The following is a 13,432-nucleotide window of genomic DNA, read 5'->3' on the forward strand; positions in this document are numbered from 1 at the left end:
CGAGAGAACATCTAGACGTCACTCTATCCACCAAACCACGCATCCCTCGGTCAACCCAGCAGTCTAAGATTCTTAAGACCTTCAACCGAGTTTGAGGTTTGATGGTAAATCTGAATAGAAATGCACAATGCTAAGCATATGGATGGTCTCTGCGCATGTGCAAGACCTAAATAATATCTAAAATTTCAAATAAATTTATAGATATGTTGACGCTAAATGCTACTTAAGAAGTGTGAAAATTCATCGAATTCATATATACTGTAGAAAAAGTATAGAGAAAAAAAACAAATAAAAAATATTGAATAAAAAAATTATTATTCGGCTTCCAGACTCGAACTCAAGACCACCAAAAACGAGAGAACATCTAGACGTCACTCTATCCACCAAGCCACGCATCCCTCGGTCAACCCAGCAGTCTAAGATTCTTAATACTTTCAACCGAGTTTGAGGTTTGATGGTAAATCTGAATAGAAATGCACAATGCTAAGCATATGGATGGTCTCTGCGCATGTGCAAGACCTAAATAATATCTAAAATTTCAAATAAATTTATAGATATGTTGACGCTAAATGCTACTTAAGAAGTGTGAAAATTCATCGAATTCATATATACTGTAGAAAAAGTATAGAGAAAAAAAATATTGAATAAAAAAATTATTATTCGGCTTCCAGACTCGAACTCAAGACCACCAAAAACGAGAGAACATCTAGACGTCACTCTATCCACCAAGCCACGCATCCCTCGGTCAACCTAGCACTCTAAGATTCTTAATACCTTCAACCGTGTTTGAGGTTTGATGGTAAATCTGAATAGAAATGCACAATGCTAAGCATATGGATGGTCTCTGCGCATGTGCAAGACCTAAATAATTTCTAAAATTTCAAATAAATTTATAGATATGTTGACGCTAAATGCTACTTAAGAAGTGTGAAAATTCATCGAATTCATATATACTGTAGAAAAAGTATAGAGAAAAAAAACAAATAAAAATATTGAATAAAAAAATTATTATTCGGCTTCCAGACTCGAACTCAAGACCACCAAAAACGAGAGAACATCTAGACGTCACTCTATCCACCAAGCCACGCATTCCTTGGTCAACCCAGCACTCTAAGATTCTTAATACCTTCAACTGAGTTTGAGGTTTGATGGTAAATCTGAATAGAAATGCACAATGCTAAGCATATGGATGGTCTCTGCGCATGTGCAAGACCTAAATAATATCTAAAATTTCAAATAAATTTATAGATATGTTGACACTAAATGCTACTTAAGAAGTGTGAAAATTGATCGAATTCATATATACTGTAGAAAAAGTATAGAGAAAAAAAAACAAATAAAAATATTGAATAAAAAAATTATTATTCGGCTTCCAGACTCGAACTCAAGACCACCAAAAACGAGAGAACATCTAGACGTCACTCTATCCACCAAGCCACGCATCCCTCGGTCAACCCAACACTCTAAGATTCTTAATACCCTCAACCGTGTTTGAGGTTTGATGGTAAATCTGAATAGAAATGCACAATGCTAAGCATATGGATGGTCTCTGCGCATGTGCAAGACCTAAATAATATCTAAAATTTCAAATAAATTTATAGATATGTTGACGCTAAATGCTACTTAAGAAGTGTGAAAATTCATCGAATTCATATATACTGTAGAAAAAGTATAGAGAAAAAAAAACAAATAAAAATATTGAATAAAAAAATTATTATTCGGCTTCCAGACTCGAACTCAAGACCACCAAAAACGAGAGAACATCTAGACGTCACTCTATCCACCAAGCCACGCATTCCTTGGTCAACCCAGCACTCTAAGATTCTTAATACCTTCAACCGAGTTTGAGGTTTGATGGTAAATCTGAATAGAAATGCACAATGCTAAGCATATGGATGGTCTCTGCGCATGTGCAAGACCTAAATAATATCTAAAATTTCAAATAAATTTATAGATATGTTGACACTAAATGCTACTTAAGAAGTGTGAAAATTGATCGAATTCATATATACTGTAGAAAAAGTATAGAGAAAAAAAAAACAAATAAAAATATTGAATAAAAAAATTATTATTCGGCTTCCAGACTCGAACTCAAGACCACCAAAAACGAGAGAACATCTAGACGTCACTCTATCCACCAAGCCACGCATCCCTCGGTCAACCCAACACTCTAAGATTCTTAATACCCTCAGCCGTGTTTGAGGTTTGATGGTAAATCTGAATAGAAATGCACAATGCTAAGCATATGGATGGTCTCTGCGCATGTGCAAGACCTAAATAATATCTAAAATTTCAAATAAATTTATAGATATGTTGACGCTAAATGCTACTTAAGAAGTGTGAAAATTCATCGAATTCATATATACTGTAGAAAAAGTATAGAGAAAAAAAAACAAATAAAAATATTGAATAAAAAAATTATTATTCGGCTTCCAGACTCGAACTCAAGACCACCAAAAACGAGAGAACATCTAGACGTCACTCTATCCACCAAGCCACGCATCCCTCGGTCAACCCAGCAGTCTAAGATTCTTAATATCTTCAACCGAGTTTGAGGTTTGATTGTAAATCTGAATAGAAATGCATAATGCTAAGCATATGGATGGTCTCTGCGCATGTGCAAGACCTAAATAATATCTAAAATTTCAAATAAATTTATAGATATGTTGACGCTAAATGCTACTTAAGAAGTGTGAAAATTCATCGAATTCATATATACTGTATAAATAGTATAGAGAAAAAAAAACAAATAAAAATATTGAATAAAAAATTATTATTCGGCTTCCACACTCGAACTCAACACCAACAAAAACGAGAAAAAATCTAGACGACACTCTATCCACCAAGCCACGCATCCCTCGGTCACCGCAGCAGTCTAAGATTCTTAAGACCTTCAACCGTGTTTGAGGTTTGATGGTAAATCTGAATAGAAATGCACAATGCTAAGCATATGGATGGTCTCTGCGCATGTGCAAGACCTAAATAATATCTAAAATTTCAAATAAATTTATAGATATGTTGACGCTAAATGCTACTTAAGAAGTGTGAAAATTCATCGAATTCATATATACTGTAGAAAAAGTATAGAGAAAAAAATAAATAAAAAATATTGAATAAAAAAATTATTATTCGGCTTCCAGACTCGAACTCAAGACCACCAAAAACGAGAGAACATCTAGACGTCAATCTATCCACCAAGCCACGCATCCCTCGGTCAACCCAGCACTCTAAGATTCTTAATACCTTCAACCGAGTTTGAGGTTTAAAGTAAATCTGAATAGAAATGCACAATGCTAAGCATATGGATGGTCTCTGCGCATGTGCACGACCTAAATAATATCTAAAATTTCAAATAAATTTATAGATATGTTGACGCTAAATGCTACTTAAGAAGTGTGAAAATTGATCGAATTCATATATACTGTAGAAAAAGTATAGAGAAAAAAAAACAAATAAAAATATTGAATAAAAAAATTATTATTCGGCTTCCAGACTCGAACTCAAGACCACCAAAAACGAGAGAACATCTAGACGTCACTCTATCCACCAAGCCACGTATCCCTCGGTCAACCCAGCACTCTAAGATTCTTAATACCTTCAACCGAGTTTGAGGTTTGATGGTAAATCTGAATAGAAATGCACAATGCTAAGCATATGGATGGTCTCTGCGCATGTGCAAGACCTAAATAATATCTAAAATTTCAAATAAATTTATAGATATGTTGACGCTAAATGCTACTTAAGAAGTGTGAAAATTCATCGAATTCATATATACTGTAGAAAAAGTATAGAGAAAAAAAAAACAAATAAAAATATTGAATAAAAAAATTATTATTCGGCTTCCAGACTCGAACTCAAGACCACCAAAAACGAGAGAACATCTAGACGTCATACTATCCACCAAGCCACGCATCCCTCGGTCAACCCAGCAGTCTAAGATTCTTAATATCTTCAACCGAGTTTGAGGTTTGATTGTAAATCTGAATAGAAATGCATAATGCTAAGCATATGGATGGTCTCTGCGCATGTGCAAGACCTAAATAATATCTAAAATTTCAAATAAATTTATAGATATGTTGACGCTAAATGCTACTTAAGAAGTGTGAAAATTCATCGAATTCATATATACTGTATAAATAGTATAGAGAAAAAAAAACAAATAAAAATATTGAATAAAAAATTATTATTCGGCTTCCACACTCGAACTCAACACCAACAAAAACGAGAAAAAATCTAGACGACACTCTATCCACCAAGCCACGCATCCCTCGGTCACCGCAGCAGTCTAAGATTCTTAAGACCTTCAACCGTGTTTGAGGTTTGATGGTAAATCTGAATAGAAATGCACAATGCTAAGCATATGGATGGTCTCTGCGCATGTGCAAGACCTAAATAATATCTAAAATTTCAAATAAATTTATAGATATGTTGACGCTAAATGCTACTTAAGAAGTGTGAAAATTCATCGAATTCATATATACTGTAGAAAAAGTATAGAGAAAAAAAACAAATAAAAAATATTGAATAAAAAAATTATTATTCGGCTTCCAGACTCGAACTCAAGACCACCAAAAACGAGAGAACATCTAGACGTCACTCTATCCACCAAACCACGCATCCCTCGGTCAACCCAGCAGTCTAAGATTCTTAAGACCTTCAACCGAGTTTGAGGTTTGATGGTAAATCTGAATAGAAATGCACAATGCTAAGCATATGGATGGTCTCTGCGCATGTGCAAGACCTAAATAATATCTAAAATTTCAAATAAATTTATAGATATGTTGACGCTAAATGCTACTTAAGAAGTGTGAAAATTCATCGAATTCATATATACTGTAGAAAAAGTATAGAGAAAAAAAATATTGAATAAAAAAATTATTATTCGGCTTCCAGACTCGAACTCAAGACCACCAAAAACGAGAGAACATCTAGACGTCACTCTATCCACCAAGCCACGCATCCCTCGTTCAACCTAGCACTCTAAGATTCTTAATACCTTCAACCGTGTTTGAGGTTTGATGGTAAATCTGAATAGAAATGCACAATGCTAAGCATATGGATGGTCTCTGCGCATGTGCAAGACCTAAATAATATCTAAAATTTCAAATAAATTTATAGATATGTTGACGCTAAATGCTACTTAAGAAGTGTGAAAATTCATCGAATTCATATATACTGTAGAAAAAGTATAGAGAAAAAAAAACAAATAAAAATATTGAATAAAAAAATTATTATTCGGCTTCCAGACTCGAACTCAAGACCACCAAAAACGAGAGAACATCTAGACGTCACTCTATCCACCAAGCCACGCATTCCTTGGTCAACCCAGCACTCTAAGATTCTTAATACCTTCAACCGAGTTTGAGGATTGATGGTAAATCTGAATAGAAATGCACAATGCTAAGCATATGGTTGGTCTCTGCGCATGTGCAAGACCTAAATAATATCTAAAATTTCAAATAAATTTATAGATATGTTGACACTAAATGCTACTTAAGAAGTGTGAAAATTGATCGAATTCATATATACTGTAGAAAAAGTATAGAGAAAAAAAAACAAATAAAAATATTGAATAAAAAAATTATTATTCGGCTTCCAGACTCGAACTCAAGACCACCAAAAACGAGAGAACATCTAGACGTCACTCTATCCACCAAGCCACGCATCCCTCGGTCAACCCAACACTCTAAGATTCTTAATACCCTCAACCGTGTTTGAGGTTTGATGGTAAATCTGAATAGAAATGCACAATGCTAAGCATATGGATGGTCTCTGCGCATGTGCAAGACCTAAATAATATCTAAAATTTCAAATAAATTTATAGATATGTTGACGCTAAATGCTACTTAAGAAGTGTGAAAATTCATCGAATTCATATATACTGTAGAAAAAGTATAGAGAAAAAAAAACAAATAAAAATATTGAATAAAAAAATTATTATTCGGCTTCCAGACTCGAACTCAAGACCACCAAAAACGAGAGAACATCTAGACGTCACTCTATCCACCAAGCCACGCATTCCTTGGTCAACCCAGCACTCAAAGATTCTTAATACCTTCAACCGAGTTTGAGGTTTGATGGTAAATCTGAATAGAAATGCACAATGCTAAGCATATGGATGGTCTCTGCGCATGTGCAAGACCTAAATAATATCTAAAATTTCAAATAAATTTATAGATATGTTGACGCTAAATGCTACTTAAGAAGTGTGAAAATTCATCGAATTCATATATACTGTAGAAAAAGTATAGAGAAAAAAAAAACAAATAAAAATATTGAATAAAAAAATTATTATTCGGCTTCCAGACTCGAACTCAAGACCACCAAAAACGAGAGAACATCTAGACGTCACTCTATCCACCAAGCCACGCATCCCTCGGTCAACCCAGCAGTCTAAGATTCTTAATATCTTCAACCGAGTTTGAGGTTTGATTGTAAATCTGAATAGAAATGCATAATGCTAAGCATATGGATGGTCTCTGCGCATGTGCAAGACCTAAATAATATCTAAAATTTCAAATAAATTTATAGATATGTTGACGCTAAATGCTACTTAAGAAGTGTGAAAATTCATCGAATTCATATATACTGTATAAATAGTATAGAGAAAAAAAAACAAATAAAAATATTGAATAAAAAATTATTATTCGGCTTCCACACTCGAACTCAACACCAACAAAAACGAGAAAAAATCTAGACGACACTCTATCCACCAAGCCACGCATCCCTCGGTCACCGCAGCAGTCTAAGATTCTTAAGACCTTCAACCGTGTTTGAGGTTTGATGGTAAATCTGAATAGAAATGCACAATGCTAAGCATATGGATGGTCTCTGCGCATGTGCAAGACCTAAATAATATCTAAAATTTCAAATAAATTTATAGATATGTTGACGCTAAATGCTACTTAAGAAGTGTGAAAATTCATCGAATTCATATATACTGTAGAAAAAGTATAGAGAAAAAAAACAAATAAAAAATATTGAATAAAAAATTATTATTCGGCTTCCAGACTCGAACTCAAGACCACCAAAAACGAGAGAACATCTAGACGTCACTCTATCCACCAAACCACGCATCCCTCGGTCAACCCAGCAGTCTAAGATTCTTAAGACCTTCAACCGAGTTTGAGGTTTGATGGTAAATCTGAATAGAAATGCACAATGCTAAGCATATGGATGGTCTCTGCGCATGTGCAAGACCTAAATAATATCTAAAATTTCAAATAAATTTATAGATATGTTGACGCTAAATGCTACTTAAGAAGTGTGAAAATTCATCGAATTCATATATACTGTAGAAAAAGTATAGAGAAAAAAAACAAATAAAAAATATTGAATAAAAAAATTATTATTCGGCTTCCAGACTCGAACTCAAGACCACCAAAAACGAGAGAACATCTAGACGTCACTCTATCCACCAAGCCACGCATCCCTCGGTCAACCCAGCAGTCTAAGATTCTTAATACTTTCAACCGAGTTTGAGGTTTGATGGTAAATCTGAATAGAAATGCACAATGCTAAGCATATGGATGGTCTCTGCGCATGTGCAAGACCTAAATAATATCTAAAATTTCAAATAAATTTATAGATATGTTGACGCTAAATGCTACTTAAGAAGTGTGAAAATTCATCGAATTCATATATACTGTAGAAAAAGTATAGAGAAAAAAAATATTGAATAAAAAAATTATTATTCGGCTTCCAGACTCGAACTCAAGACCACCAAAAACGAGAGAACACCTAGACGTCACTCTATCCACCAAGCCACGCATCCCTCGGTCAACCTAGCACTCTAAGATTCTTAATACCTTCAACCGTGTTTGAGGTTTGATGGTAAATCTGAATAGAAATGCACAATGCTAAGCATATGGATGGTCTCTGCGCATGTGCAAGACCTAAATAATATCTAAAATTTCAAATAAATTTATAGATATGTTGACGCTAAATGCTACTTAAGAAGTGTGAAAATTCATCGAATTCATATATACTGTAGAAAAAGTATAGAGAAAAAAAAACAAATAAAAATATTGAATAAAAAAATTATTATTCGGCTTCCAGACTCGAACTCAAGACCACCAAAAACGAGAGAACATCTAGACGTCACTCTATCCACCAAGCCACGCATTCCTTGGTCAACCCAGCACTCTAAGATTCTTAATACCTTCAACCGAGTTTGAGGATTGATGGTAAATCTGAATAGAAATGCACAATGCTAAGCATATGGATGGTCTCTGCGCATGTGCAAGACCTAAATAATATCTAAAATTTCAAATAAATTTATAGATATGTTGACACTAAATGCTACTTAAGAAGTGTGAAAATTGATCGAATTCATATATACTGTAGAAAAAGTATAGAGAAAAAAAAACAAATAAAAATATTGAATAAAAAAATTATTATTCGGCTTCCAGACTCGAACACAAGACCACCAAAAACGAGAGAACATCTAGACGTCACTCTATCCACCAAGCCACGCATCCCTCGGTCAACCCAACACTCTAAGATTCTTAATACCCTCAACCGTGTTTGAGGTTTGACGGTAAATCTGAATAGAAATGCACAATGCTAAGCATATGGATGGTCTCTGCGCATGTGCAAGACCTAAATAATATCTAAAATTTCAAATAAATTTATAGATATGTTGACGCTAAATGCTACTTAAGAAGTGTGAAAATTCATCGAATTCATATATACTGTAGAAAAAGTATAGAGAAAAAAAAACAAATAAAAATATTGAATAAAAAAATTATTATTCGGCTTCCAGACTCGAACTCAAGACCACCAAAAACGAGAGAACTTCTAGACGTCACTCTATCCACCAAGCCACGCATTCCTTGGTCAACCCAGCACTCTAAGATTCTTAATACCTTCAAGCGAGTTTGAGGTTGGATGGTAAATCTGAATAGAAATGCACAATGCTAAGCATATGGATGGTCTCTGCGCATGTGCAAGACCTAAATAATATCTAAAATTTCAAATAAATTTATAGATATGTTGACACTAAATGCTACTTAAGAAGTGTGAAAATTGATCGAATTCATATATACTGTAGAAAAAGTATAGAGAAAAAAAAACAAATAAAAATATTGAATAAAAAAATTATTATTCGGCTTCCAGACTCGAACTCAAGACCACCAAAAACGAGAGAACATCTAGACGTCACTCTATCCACCAAGCCACGCATCCCTCGGTCAACCCAACACTCTAAGATTCTTCATACCCTCAACCGTGTTTGAGGTTTGATGGTAAATCTGAATAGAAATGCACAATGCTAAGCATATGGATGGTCTCTGCGCATGTGCAAGACCTAAATAATATCTAAAATTTCAAATAAATTTATAGATATGTTGACGCTAAATGCTACTTAAGAAGTGTGAAAATTCATCGAATTCATATATACTGTAGAAAAAGTATAGAGAAAAAAAACAAATAAAAATATTGAATAAAAAAATTATTATTCGGCTTCCAGAATCGAACTCAAGACCACCAAAAACGAGAGAACATCTAGACGTCACTCTATCCACCAAGCCACGCATCCCTCGGTCAACCCAACACTCTAAGATTCTTAATACCCTCAACCGTGTTTGAGGTTTGATGGTAAATCTGAATAGAAATGCACAATGCTAAGCATATGGATGGTCTCTGCGCATGTGCAAGACCTAAATAATATCTAAAATTTCAAATAAATTTATAGATATGTTGACGCTAAATGCTACTTAGAAAGTGTGAAAATTCATTGAATTCATATATACTGTAGAAAAAGTATAGAGAAAAAAAAAATATTGAATAAAAAAATTATTATTCGGCTTCCAGACTCGAACTCAAGACCACCAAAAACGAGAGAACATCTAGACGTCAATCTATCCACCAAGCCACGCATCCCTCGGTCAACCCAGCACTCTAAGATTCTTAATACCTTCAACCGAGTTTGAGGTTTAAAGTAAATCTGAATAGAAATGCACAATGCTAAGCATATGGATGGTCTCTGCGCATGTGCAAGACCTAAATAATATCTAAAATTTCAAATAAATTTATAGATATGTTGACGCTAAATGCTACTTAAGAAGTGTGAAAATTGATCGAATTCATATATACTGTAGAAAAAGTATAGAGAAAAAAAAACAAATAAAAATATTGAATAAAAAAATTATTATTCGGCTTCCAGACTCGAACTCAAGACCACCAAAAACGAGAGAACATCTAGACGTCACTCTATCCACCAAGCCACGTATCCCTCGGTCAACCCAGCACTCTAAGATTCTTAATACCTTCAACCGAGTTTGAGGTTTGATGGTAAATCTGAATAGAAATGCACAATGCTAAGCATATGGATGGTCTCTGCGCATGTGCAAGACCTAAATAATATCTAAAATTTCAAATAAATTTATAGATATGTTGACGCTAAATGCTACTTAAGAAGTGTGAAAATTCATCGAATTCATATATACTGTAGAAAAAGTATAGAGAAAAAAAACAAATAAAAATATTGAATAAAAAAATTATTATTCGGCTTCCAGAATCGAACTCAAAACCACCAAAAACGAGAGAACATCTAGACGTCACTCTATCCACCAAGCCACGCATCCCTCGGTCAACCCAACACTCTAAGATTCTTAATACCCTCAACCGTGTTTGAGGTTTGATGGTAAATCTGAATAGAAATGCACAATGCTAAGCATATGGATGGTCTCTGCGCATGTGCAAGACCTAAATAATATCTAAAATTTCAAATAAATTTATAGATATGTTGACGCTAAATGCTACTTAAGAAGTGTGAAAATTCATTAAAATTCATATATACTATAGAAAAAGTATAGAGAAAAAAAAACAAATAAAAATATTGAATAAAAAAATTATTATTCGGCTTCCAGACTCGAACTCAAGACCACAAAAAACGAGAGAACATCTAGACGTCACTCTATCCACCAAGCCACGCATCCCTCGGTCAACCCAGCAGTCTAAGATTCTTAATATCTTCAACCGAGTTTGAGGTTTGATTGTAAATCTGAATAGAAATGCATAATGCTAAGCATATGGATGGTCTCTGCGCATGTGCAAGACCTAAATAATATCTAAAATTTCAAATAAATTTATAGATATGTTGACGCTAAATGCTACTTAAGAAGTGTGAAAATTCATCGAATTCATATATACTGTATAAATAGTATAGAGAAAAAAAAACAAATAAAAATATTGAATAAAAAATTATTATTCGGCTTCCACACTCGAACTCAACACCAACAAAAACGAGAAAAAATCTAGACGACACTCTATCCACCAAGCCACGCATCCCTCGGTCACCGCAGCAGTCTAAGATTCTTAAGACCTTCAACCGTGTTTGAGGTTTGATGGTAAATCTGAATAGAAATGCACAATGCTAAGCATATGGATGGTCTCTGCGCATGTGCAAGACCTAAATAATATCTAAAATTTCAAATAAATTTATAGATATGTTGACGCTAAATGCTACTTAAGAAGTGTGAAAATTCATCGAATTCATATATACTGTAGAAAAAGTATAGAGAAAAAAAAAACAAATAAAAAATATTGAATAAAAAAATTATTATTCGGCTTCCAGACTCGAACTCAAGACCACCAAAAACGAGAGAAAACTAGACGCCATTCTAACCACAAAGCCACGCAGCCCTCGGTCACCGCAGCAGTCTAAGATTCTTAATACCTTCAACCGTGTTTGAATTTTGATGGTAAATCTGAATAGAAATGCACAATGCTAAGCATATGGATGGTCTCTGCGCATGTGCAAGACCTAAATAATATCTAAAAGTTCAAATAAATTTATAGATATGTTGACGCTAAATGCTACTTAAGAAGTGTGAAAATTCATCGAATTCATATATACTGTAGAAAAAGTATAGAGAAAAAAAAAACAAATAAAAAATATTGAATAAAAAATTATTATTCGGCTTCCAGACTCGAACTCAAGACCACCAAAAACGAGAGGAAACTAGACGTCACTCTATCCACCAAGCCACGCATCCCTCGGTCACCGCAGCAGTCTAAGATTCTTAAGACCTTCCACCGTGTTTGAGGTTTGATGGTAAATCTGAATAGAAATGCACAATGCTAAGCATATGGATGGTCTCTGCGCATGTGCAAGACCTAAATAATATCTAAAATTTCAAATAAATTTATAGATATGTTGACGCTAAATGCTACTTAAGAAGTGTGAAAATTCATCGAATTCATATATACTGTAGAAAAAGTATAGAGAAAAAAAAACAAATAAAAAATATTGAATAAAAAAATTATTATTCGGCTTCCAGACTCGAACTCAAGAACAACAAAAACGAGAGAACATCTAGACGTCACTCTATCCACCAAGCCACGCAACCCTCGGTCAACCCAGCACTCTATGATTCTTAATACCTTCAACCGAGTTTGAGGTTTAAAGTAAATCTGAATAGAAATGCAAAATGCTAAGCATATGGATGGTCTCTGCGCATGTGCACGACCTAAATAATATCTAAAATTTCAAATAAATTTATAGATATGTTGACGCTAAATGCTACTTAAGAAGTGTGAAAATTCATCGAATTCATATATACTGTAGAAAAAGTATAGAGAAAAAAAAAAACAAATAAAAAATATTGAATAAAAAAATTATTATTCGGCTTCCAGACTCGAACTCAAGACCACCAAAAACGAGAGAACATCTAGACGTCACTCTATCCACCAAGCCACGCATCCCTCGGTCAACCCAGCACTCTAAGATTCTTAATACCTTCAACCGAGTTTGAGGTTTAAAGTAAATCTGAATAGAAATGCACAATGCTAAGCATATGGATGGTCTCTGCGCATGTGCACGACCTAAATAATATCTAAAATTTCAAATAAATTTATAGATATGTTGACGCTAAATGCTACTTAAGAAGTGTGAAAATTCATCGAATTCATATATACTGTAGAAAAAGTATAGAGAAAAAAAAAACAAATAAAAAATATTGAATAAAAAAATTATTATTCGGCTTCCAGACTCGAACTCAAGACCACCAAAAACGAGAGAAAACTAGACGCCATTCTATCCACCAAGCCACGCATCCCTCGGTCACCGCAGCAGTCTAAGATTCTTAAGACCTTCAACCGTGTTTGAGGTTTGATGGTAAATCTGAATAGAAATGCACCATGCTAAGCATATGGATGGTCTCTGCGCATGTGCAAGACCTAAATAATATCTAAAATTTCAAATAAATTTATAGATATGTTGACGCTAAATGCTACTTAAGAAGTGTGAAAATTCATCGAATTCATATATACTGTAGAAAAAGTATAGAGAAAAAAAAAGCAAATAAAAAATATTGAGTAAAAAAATTATTATTCGGCTTCCAGACTCGAACTCAAGACCACCAAAAACGAGAGAAAACTAGACGCCATTCTATCCACCAATCCACGCATCCCTCGGTCACCGCAGCAG

The sequence above is a fragment of the Argiope bruennichi genome, chromosome 7 (genome assembly GCF_947563725.1).
Source record: "Argiope bruennichi chromosome 7, qqArgBrue1.1, whole genome shotgun sequence".
Taxonomy (NCBI): domain Eukaryota; kingdom Metazoa; phylum Arthropoda; class Arachnida; order Araneae; family Araneidae; genus Argiope; species Argiope bruennichi.